At 37.3% G+C, this 13190-nt stretch overlaps 1 protein-coding gene across 2 annotated transcripts in view; it reads right to left on the bottom strand.

Annotated features, from left to right (window-relative positions):
* LOC106566415 (copine-5) overlaps positions 1 to 13190 on the bottom strand; it is a 250283-nt gene that overhangs the window by 59429 nt on the left and 177664 nt on the right. The gene's annotated exons all lie outside the window — the stretch shown is intronic.

Raw genomic sequence — 13190 nt, 5'->3', positions numbered from 1 at the left:
CTGCGGAACTAAGCTCATGAGGCATTTATAAGCTATATTCTTCAATAATAATAAAAGTTTTTAAAAAAATGGATGTACCAATCAATTCTAGATTGCCCTTTTAAAATGCCTGAGAGCTGGACTCTTAAAACACTCTGTGAGTTTGGTTTCTATAGCAGTGAGACTGGCCATTAAAGCTCATTACGCATTTAATAACTGATAATTAAATTGATCTTAGCCAGAGCAGTTCACATAACACCCTTGAGACAAATGTTTGAGTGAATGCACATGAAAAGGTTTCAAAAGAGCATTTAAAGGGAGATGGAATTAAAACCAAACCAATCATCTTATCAAGAAAATGTTACGTTTTTAGGAAAAAAGATGAGGTTTAAAACCACATTAGCTAATTACATACGGAAAATAATAATCAAAGAAACCGATTAAGTCTGAAATGGCATATACGATTGGAACAGACTCCTTAGTAATTACAATGAATGTGACGTTTAAATTGAACTTGTGTTAGACATAAAGACACTTATTGCTGCAAAACTTACTGCTGCAACACGATGTGAACAAAATACTCAGTAAGTGCACTTCACAAAAAGGGATGACAGACTTTAAATCACAATTTAATAGAAAATGAATTTGTGAGTGCAGAATGAAGTTTCAATCAGAGGAAATTGAGATATAATACAATGAGTTTCCTAAACTTTTGGGGTGAGTTGTTTCCCTCCTCCCGCCTGCCAAAGGTAGACAACAACCCCCTAAGGGGGGAGCACATCATGATGATAAGAGTTCCCAAAATAAGCCCTCTGTGCCCTAGTCAAAGTAGTGCAGTTGGGAAGCATCTACTGCCTGGCAGACAGACACATCCTCTCCTCCTCCACATCACTCAGACACATATCATATTGGGTTTACCCCACAGGCCCTGTCAATCAACTATCATCACCCAAACCAGGAGGGAGAAAACACTCTGCTTCAGTCTTAACCTACTATCCCTGTCTGAATGTATACTGAGAGAGAGAGAAAGAGAGAGAGAGGGGGAGAGAGAGAGAGAGAACGAGAGAGAGCGAGAGAGAGAGAGCGAGAGAGAGAGCGAGAGAGAGAGAGAGAGAGAGAGAGAGAGAGAGAGAGAGAGAGAGAGATAGAGAGAGGCCCCTGTTCTAACCCTTTAATAGACTTGAGATTAGGCTAGTATCCCTGATGATTCCCTACTGATGCCAGTTAAAGTCAATTTGATCTCATGTCCCTTCTATGTCAACGTTTAATCCAAGGTGAAACAGAAAACCATCACTACCCAATAATGTGTATAACACAGTAACTACATAACACAGCATTACACAGTGACTACATAACACAGCTTTACACAGTGACTACATAACACAGCATTACACAGTAACTACATAACACAGCATTACACAGTGACTACATAATACAGCTTTACACAGTGACTACATAACACAGCATTACACTGTGACTACATAACACAGCATTACACAGTGACTACATAACACAGCATTACACAGTAACTACATAACACAGTGTTATACAGTAACTACATAACACAGCATTACACAGTAACTACATAACACAGCATGACACAGTAACTACATAAGAGCATTACACAGTAACTACATCACACAGCATTACACAGTGACTACATAACACAGCATTACACTGTGACTACATAACACAGCATTACACAGTGACTACATAACACAGCATTACACAGTGACTACATAACACAGCATTACACAGTGACTACATAACACAGTGTTACACAGTGACTACATAACACAGCATTACACAGTGACTACATAACACAGCATTACACAGTAACTACATAACACAGCATTACACAGTGACTACATAACACAGCATTACACAGTAACTACATAACACAGTGTTACACAGTGACTACATAACACAGCATTACACAGTGACTACATAACACAGCGTTACACAGTGACTACATAACACAGCATTACACAGTGACTGCATAACACAGCATTACACAGTAACTACATAACACAGCGTTATACAGTAACTACATAACACAGCATAACACAGTGACTACATAACACAGCATGACACAGTAACTACATAACAGAGCATTACACAGTAACTACATCACACAGCATTACACAGTTACTACATAACACAGCATTACACAGTAACTACATAACACAGCGTTACACAGTAACTACATAACACAGCATTACAAAGTGACTACATAACACAGCATTACACAGTAACTACATAACACAGCATTACACAGTAACTACATAACACAGCATTACACCGTAACCACATAACACAGCATTACACAGTGACTACATAACACAGCATTACACAGTGACTACAGAACACAGCATTACACAGTGACTACATAACACAGCATTACACAGTGACTACATAACACAGCATTACACAGTAACTACATAACACAGCATTACACAGTGACTACATAACACAGCATTACACTGTAACTACATAACACAGCATTACACAGTGACTACATAACACAGCATTAAACCGTAACTACATAACACAGCATTAAACCGTAACTACATAACACAGCATTAAACCGTAACTACATAACACAGCATTACACCGTAACTACATAACACAGCTTTACACAGTGACTACATAACACAGCATTACACAGTGACTGCATAACACAGCATTACACAGTAACTACATAACACAGCGTTATACAGTAAGTACATAACACAGCATAACACAGTAACTACATAACACAGCATGACACAGTAACTACATAACAGAGCATTACACAGTAACTACATCACACAGCATTACACAGTTACTACATAACACAGCATTACACAGTAACTACATAACACAGTGTTACACAGTAACTACATAACACAGCATTACAAAGTGACTACATAACACAGCATTAAACAGTAACTACATAACACAGCATTACACAGTAACTACATAACACAGCATTACACCGTAACCACATAACACAGCATTACACAGTGACTACATAACACAGCTTTACACAGTGACTACATAAAACAGCATTACACAGTACTACATAACACACCTTTACACAGTGACTACATAACACAGCTTTACACAGTGACTACATAACACAGCATTACACTGTGACTACATAACACAGCATTACACAGTGACTACATAACACAGCATTACACAGTAACTACATAACACAGTGTTATACAGTAACTACATAACACAGCATTACACAGTAACTACATAACACAGCATGACACAGTAACTACATAAGAGCATTACACAGTAACTACATCACACAGCATTACACAGTGACTACATAACAAAGCATTACACTGTGACTACATAACACAGCATTACACAGTAACTACATAACACAGCATTACACAGTGACTACATAACACAGCATTACACAGTAAATACATAACACAGTGTTACACAGTGACTACATAACACAGCATTACACAGTGACTACATAACACAGCATTACACAGTAACTACATAACACAGCATTACACAGTGACTACATAACACAGCATTACACAGTAACTACATAACACAGTGTTACACAGTGACTACATAACACAGCATTACACAGTGACTACATAACACAGCATTACACAGTGACTACATAACACAGCATTACACAGTAACTACATAACACAGTGTTACACAGTGACTACATAACACAGCATTACACAGTGACTACATAACACAGCGTTACACAGTGACTACATAACACAGCATTACACAGTGACTGCATAACACAGCATTACACAGTAACTACATAACACAGCGTTATACAGTAACTACATAACACAGCATAACACAGTAACTACATAACACAGCATGACACAGTAACTACATAACAGAGCATTACACAGTAACTACATCACACAGCATTACACAGTTACTACATAACACAGCATTACACAGTAACTACATAACACAGCATTACACAGTAACTACATAACACAGCATTACACCGTAACCACATAACACAGCATTACACAGTGACTACATAACACAGCATTACACAGTGACTACAGAACACAGCATTACACAGTGACTACATAACACAGCATTACACAGTGACTACATAACACAGCATTACACAGTATCTACATAACACAGCATTACACAGTGACTACATAACACAGCATTACACTGTAACTACATAACACAGCATTACACAGTGACTACATAACACAGCATTAAACCGTAACTACATAACACAGCATTAAACCGTAACTACATAACACAGCATTAAACCGTAACTACATAACACAGCATTACACCGTAACTACATAACACAGCTTTACACAGTGACTACATAACACAGCATTACACAGTAACTACATAACACAGCGTTACACAGTAACTACATAACACAGCATTACAAAGTGACTACATAACACAGCATTACACAGTAACTACATAACACAGCATTACACAGTAACTACATAACACAGCATTACACCGTAACTACATAACACAGCATTACACAGTGACTACATAACACAGCTTTACACAGTGACTACATAACACAGCATTACACAGTAACTACATAACACAGCATTACACAGTGACTACATAATACAGCTTTACACAGTGACTACATAACACAGCATTACACTGTGACTACATAACACAGCATTACACAGTGACTACATAACACAGCATTACACAGTAACTACATAACACAGTGTTATACAGTAACTACATAACACAGCATTACACAGTAACTACATAACACAGCATGACACAGTAACTACATAAGAGCATTACACAGTAACTACATAACACAGCATTACACAGTGACTACATAACACAGCATTACACAGTGACTACATAACACAGCATTACACAGTGACTACATAACACAGCATTACACAGTGACTACATAACACAGCATTACACAGTAACTACATAACACAGTGTTACACAGTGACTACATAACACAGCATTACACAGTGACTACATAACACAGCATTACACAGTAACTACATAACACAGCATTACACAGTGACTACATAACACAGCATTACACGTAAACACAGCATTACACAGTAACTACATAACACAGCGTTACACAGTGACTACATAACACAGCATTACACAGTGACTACATAACACAGCATTACACAGTGACTACATAACACAGCATTACACAGTGACTACATAACACAGCGTTACACAGTGACTACATAACACAGCATTACACGTAACACATAACACGCATACACAGTGACTACATAACACAGCATTACACAGTGACTACATAACACAGCGTTACACAGTAACTACATAACACAGCATAACACAGTAACTACATAACACAGCATGACACAGTAACTACATAACAGAGCATTACACAGTAACTACATAACACAGCATTACACCGTAACCACATAACACAGCATTACACAGTGACTACATAACACAGCATTACACTGTGACTACATAACACAGCATTACACAGTGACTACATAACACAGCATTACACAGTAACTACATAACACAGTGTTATACAGTAACTACATAACACAGCATTACACAGTGACTACATAACACAGCATGACACAGTGACTACATAACAGAGCATTACACAGTAACTACATAACACAGCATTACACAGTGACTACATAACACAGCATTACACAGTGACTACATAACACAGCATTACACAGTGACTACATAACACAGCATTACACAGTGACTACATAACACAGTGTTACACAGTGACTACATAACACAGCGTTACACAGTGACTACATAACACAGCATTACACAGTGACTACATAACACAGCATTACACAGTGACTACATAACACAGCATTACACAGTGACTACATAACACAGCATTACACAGTGACTACATAACACAGCATTACACAGTAACTACATAACACAGCGTTACACAGTGACTACATAACACAGCATTACACAGTGACTACATAACACAGCGTTACACAGTGACTACATAACACAGCATTACACAGTGACTGCATAACACAGCATTACACAGTGACTACATAACACAGCGTTATACAGTAACTACATAACACAGCATAACACAGTAACTACATAACACAGCATGACACAGTAACTACATAACAGAGCATTACACAGTGACTACATAACACAGCATTACACAGTTACTACATAACACAGCATTACACAGTAACTACATAACACAGCATTACACAGTAACTACATAACACAGCATTACAAAGTGACTACATAACACAGCATTACACAGTGACTACATAACACAGCATTACACAGTGACTACATAACACAGCATTACACAGTGACTACATAACACAGCATTACACAGTGACTACATAACACAGCATTACACAGTGACTACATAACACAGCATTACACAGTGACTACATAACACAGCATTACACAGTGACTACATAACACAGCATTACACAGTGACTACATAACACAGCATTACACAGTGACTACATAACACAGCATTACACAGTGACTACATAACACAGCATTACACAGTGACTACATAACACAGCATTACACAGTAACTACATAACACAGCGTTACACAGTAACTACATAACACAGCATTACACAGTAACTACATAACACAGCATTACACAGTGACTACATAACACAGCATTACACAGTAACTACATAACACAGCGTTACACAGTGACTACATAACACAGCATTACACAGTGACTACATAACACAGCATTACACAGTGACTACATAACACAGCGTTACACAGTGACTACATAACACAGCATTACACAGTGACTACATAACACAGCGTTACACAGTGACTACATAACACAGCATTACACAGTGACTACATAACACAGCGTTACACAGTAACTACATAACACAGCATTACACAGTAACTACATAACACAGCATTACACAGTAACTACATAACACAGCATTACACAGTGACTACATAACACAGCATTACACAGTGACTACATAACACAGCATTACACAGTAACTACATAACACAGCATTACACAGTAACTACATAACACAGCATTACACAGTAACTACATAACACAGCATTACACAGTGACTACATAACACAGCATTACACAGTAACTACATAACACAGCATTACACAGTGACTACATAACACAGCATTACACAGTGACTACATAACACAGCATTACACAGTGACTACATAACACAGCATTACACAGTAACTACATAACACAGCGTTACACAGTGACTACATAACACAGTGTTACATAGTGACTACATAACACAGCATTACACAGTAACTACATAACACAGCGTTATACAGTAACTACATAACACAGCATAACACAGTAACTACATAACACAGCATGACACAGTAACTACATAACAGAGCATTACACAGTAACTACATCACACAGCATTACACAGTTACTACATAACACAGCATTACACAGTAACTACATAACACAGCGTTACACAGTAACTACATAACACAGCATTACAAAGTGACTACATAACACAGCATTACACAGTAACTACATAACACAGCATTACACAGTAACTACATAACACAGCATTACACCGTAACCACATAACACAGCATTACACAGTGACTACATAACACAGCTTTACACAGTGACTACATAAAACAGCATTACACAGTACTACATAACACACCTTTACACAGTGACTACATAACACAGCATTACACAGTGACTACATAACACAGCATTACACTGTGACTACATAACACAGCATTACACAGTGACTACATAACACAGCATTACACAGTAACTACATAACACAGCGTTATACAGTAACTACATAACACAGCATTACACAGTGACTACATAACACAGCATGGTCTACACAGGTGACTACATAACACAGCATTACACAGTGACTACATAACACAGCATTACACAGTAACTACATAACACAGCATTACACAGTGACTACATAACACAGCATTACACAGTAACTACATAACACAGTATTACACAGTGACTACATAACACAGCATTACACAGTGACTACATAACACAGCATTACACAGTGACTACATAACACAGCATTACACAGTAACTACATAACACAGTGTTACACAGTGACTACATAACACAGCATTACACAGTGACTACATAACACAGCGTTACACAGTGACTACATAACACAGCATTACACAGTGACTGCATAACACAGCATTACACAGTAACTACATAACACAGCGTTATACAGTAACTACATAACACAGCATAACACAGTAACTACATAACACAGCATGACACAGTAACTACATAACAGAGCATTACACAGTAACTACATCACACAGCATTACACAGTTACTACATAACACAGCATTACACAGTAACTACATAACACAGCGTTACACAGTAACTACATAACACAGCATTACAAAGTGACTACATAACACAGCATTACACAGTGACTACATAACACAGCATTACACAGTGACTACATAACACAGCATTACACAGTAACTACATAACACAGCATTACACAGTGACTACATAACACAGCATTACACAGTAACTACATAACACAGCATTACACAGTGACTACATAACACAGCATTAAACCGTAACTACATAACACAGCATTAAACCGTAACTACATAACACAGCATTAAACCGTAACTACATAACACAGCATTACACCGTAACTACATAACACAGCTTTACACAGTGACTACATAACACAGCATTACACAGTAACTACATAACACAGCCTTAACACAGCATTACAAAGTGACTACATAACACAGCATTACACAGTAACTACATAACACAGCATTACACAGTAACTACATAACACAGCATTACACCGTAACTACATAACACAGCATTACACAGTGACTACATAACACAGCTTTACACAGTGACTACATAACACAGCATTACACAGTACTACATAACACAGCTTTACACAGTGACTACATAACACAGCATTACACAGTGACTACATAACACAGCATTACACAGTGACTACATAACACAGCATTACACAGTGACTACATAACACAGCATTACACAGTAACTACATAACACAGCATTACACAGTGACTACATAACACAGCATTACACTGTAACTACATAACACAGCATTACACAGTGACTACATAACACAGCATTAAACCGTAACTACATAACACAGCATTAAACCGTAACTACATAACACAGCATTACACCGTAACTACATAACACAGCTTTACACAGTGACTACATAACACAGCATTACACAGTAACTACCTAACACAGCACTACACAGTAACTACATAACACAGCATTACACAGTGACTACATAACACAGCATTACACAGTAACTACATGACACAGCATTACACAGTAACTACATAACACAACATTAACACAGTAACTACATAACACAGTGTTACACAGTGACTACATAACACAGCATTACACCGTAACCACATAACACAGCATTACACCGTAACCACATAACACAGCATTACACAGTGACTACATAACACAGCTTTACACAGTGACTACGTAACACAGCATTACACAGTACTACATAACACAGCTTTACACAGTGACTACATAACACAGCATTACACAGTGACTACATAACACAGCATTACACAGTAACTACATAACACAGCATTACACAGTGAATACATAACACAGCATTACACTGTAACTACATAACACAGCATTACACAGTGACTACATAACACAGCATTACACAGTGACTACATAACACAGCATTACACAGTGACTACATAACACAGCATTACACAGTGACTACATAACACAGCATTACACAGTGACTACATAACACAGCATTACACAGTGACTACATAACACAGCATTACACAGTAACTACATAACACAGCATTACACAGTGACTACATAACACAGCATTACACAGTGACTACATAACACAGCATTACACAGTGACTACATAACACAGCATTACACAGTAACTACATAACACAGTGTTACATAGTCACTACATAACACAGCATTACACAGTAACGACATAACACAGCATTACACAGTAACTACATAACACAGCATTACACAGTGACTACATAACACAGCATTACACAGTAACTACAAAACACAGCATTACACAGTGACTACATAACACAGCATTACACAGTAACTACATAACACAGCATTACACAGTAACTACATAACAGAGCATTACACTGTGACTACATAACACAGCATTACACAGTAACTACATAACACAGCATTACACAGTAACTACATAACACAGCATTACACAGTGACTACATAACACAGCATTACACAGTAACTACATCACACAGTGTTACACAGTGACTACATATCACAGCATTACACAGTGACTACATAACACAGCATTACACAGTGACTACATAACACAGCATTACACAGTAACTACATAACACAGCATTACACTGTAACTACATAACACAGCATTACACAGTGACTACATAACACAGCATTACACAGTGACTACATAACACAGCTTTACACTGTAACTACATAACACAGCATTACACAGTAACTACATAACACAGTGTTATACAGTAACTACATAACACAGCATTACACAATAACTACAACACAGCATGACACAGTAACTACATAACAGAGCATTACACAGTAACTACATAACACAGCATTACACAGTTACTGCATAACACACCATTACACAGTAACTACATAACACAGCATTACACAGTGACTACATAACACAGCATTACACAGTAACTACATAACACAGCATTACACAGTAACTACATAACACAGTGTTACACAGTAACTACATAACACAGCATTACAAAGTGACTACATAACACAGCATTACACAGTAACTACATAACACAGCGTTATACAGTAACTACATAACACAGCATAACACAGTAACTACATAACACAGCATGACACAGTAACTACATAACAGAGCATTACACAGTAACTACATCACACAGCATTACACAGTTACTACATAACACAGCATTACACAGTAACTACATAACACAGCGTTACACAGTAACTACATAACACAGCATTACAAAGTGACTACATAACACAGCATTACACAGTAACTACATAACACAGCATTACACAGTAACTACATAACACAGCATTACACCGTAACCACATAACACAGCATTACACAGTGACTACATAACACAGCTTTACACAGTGACTACATAACACAGCATTACACAGTACTACATAACACAGCTTTACACAGTGACTACATAACACAGCATTACACAGTGACTACATAACACAGCATTACACAGTGACTACATAACACAGCATTACACAGTGACTACATAACACAGCATTACACAGTAACTACATAACACAGCATTACACAGTGACTACATAACACAGCATTACACTGTAACTACATAACACAGCATTACACAGTGACTACATAACACAGCATTAAACCGTAACTACAAAACACAGCATTAAACCGTAACTACATAACACAGCATTAAACCGTAACTACATAACACAGCATTACACCGTAACTACATAACACAGCTTTACACAGTGACTACATAACACAGCGTTACACAGTGACTACATAACACAGCATTACACAGTAACTACATAACACAGCGTTATACAGTAACTACATAACACAGCATAACACAGTAACTACATAACACAGCATGACACAGTAACTACATAACAGAGCATTACACAGTAACTACATCACACAGTGTTACACAGTGACTACATAACACAGCATTACACAGTGACTACATAACACAGCATTACACAGCTACATAACACAGCATTACACTGTAACTACATAACACAGCATTACACAGTGACTACATAACACAGCTTTACACTGTAACTACATAACACAGCATTACACAGTAACTACATAACACAGCGTTATACAGTAACTACATAACACAGCATTACACAGTAACTACAACACAGCATGACACAGTAACTACATAACAGAGCATTACACAGTGACTACATAACACAGCATTACACAGTGACTGCATAACACAGCATTACACAGTAACTACATAACACAGCATTACACAGTGACTACATAACACAGCATTACACAGTGACTACATAACACAGCATTACACAGTAACTACATAACACAGTGTTACACAGTGACTACATAACACAGCATTACAAAGTGACTACATAACACAGCATTACACAGTAACTACATAACACAGCATTATACAGTAACTACATAACACAGCATAACACAGTAACTACATAACACAGCATGACACAGTAACTACATAACAGAGCATTACACAGTAACTACATAACACAGCATTACACAGTTACTACATAACACAGCATTACACAGTAACTACATAACACAGCGTTACACAGTAACTACATAACACAGCATTACAAAGTGACTACATAACACAGCATTACACAGTAACTACATAACACAGCATTACACAGTAACTACATAACACAGCATTACACCGTAACTACATAACACAGCATTACACAGTGACTACATAACACAGCATTACACAGTGACTACATAACACAGCATTACACAGTGACTACATAACACAGCTTTACACAGTGACTACATAACACAGCATTACACAGTGACTACATAACACAGCATTACACAGTGACTACATAACACAGCATTACACAGTGACTACATAACACAGCATTACACAGTAACTACATAACACAGCATTACACAGTGACTACATAACACAGCATTAAACCGTAACTACAAAACACAGCATTAAACCGTAACTACATAACACAGCATTAAACCGTAACTACATAACACAGCATTACACCGTAACTACATAACACAGCTTTACACAGTGACTACATAACACAGCGTTACACAGTGACTACATAACACAGCATTACACAGTGACTGCATAACACAGCATTACACAGTAACTACATAACACAGCGTTATACAGTAACTACATAACACAGCATAACACAGTAACTACATAACACAGCATGACACAGTAACTACATAACAGAGCATTACACAGTAACTACATCACACAGCATTACACAGTTACTACATAACACAGCATTACACAGTAACTACATAACACAGCGTTACACAGTGACTACATAACACAGCGTTACAAAGTGACTACATAACACAGCATTACACAGTAACTACATAACACAGCATTACACAGTAACTACATAACACAGCATTACACCGTAACCACATAACACAGCATTACAC

This window comes from Salmo salar, chromosome ssa13, assembly GCF_905237065.1.
Source record: "Salmo salar chromosome ssa13, Ssal_v3.1, whole genome shotgun sequence".
Taxonomy (NCBI): Eukaryota; Metazoa; Chordata; class Actinopteri; order Salmoniformes; family Salmonidae; genus Salmo; species Salmo salar.
The sequence above is the reverse complement of the archived record's forward strand: the minus strand, read 5'-3'. Positions and strand labels throughout refer to the sequence as shown.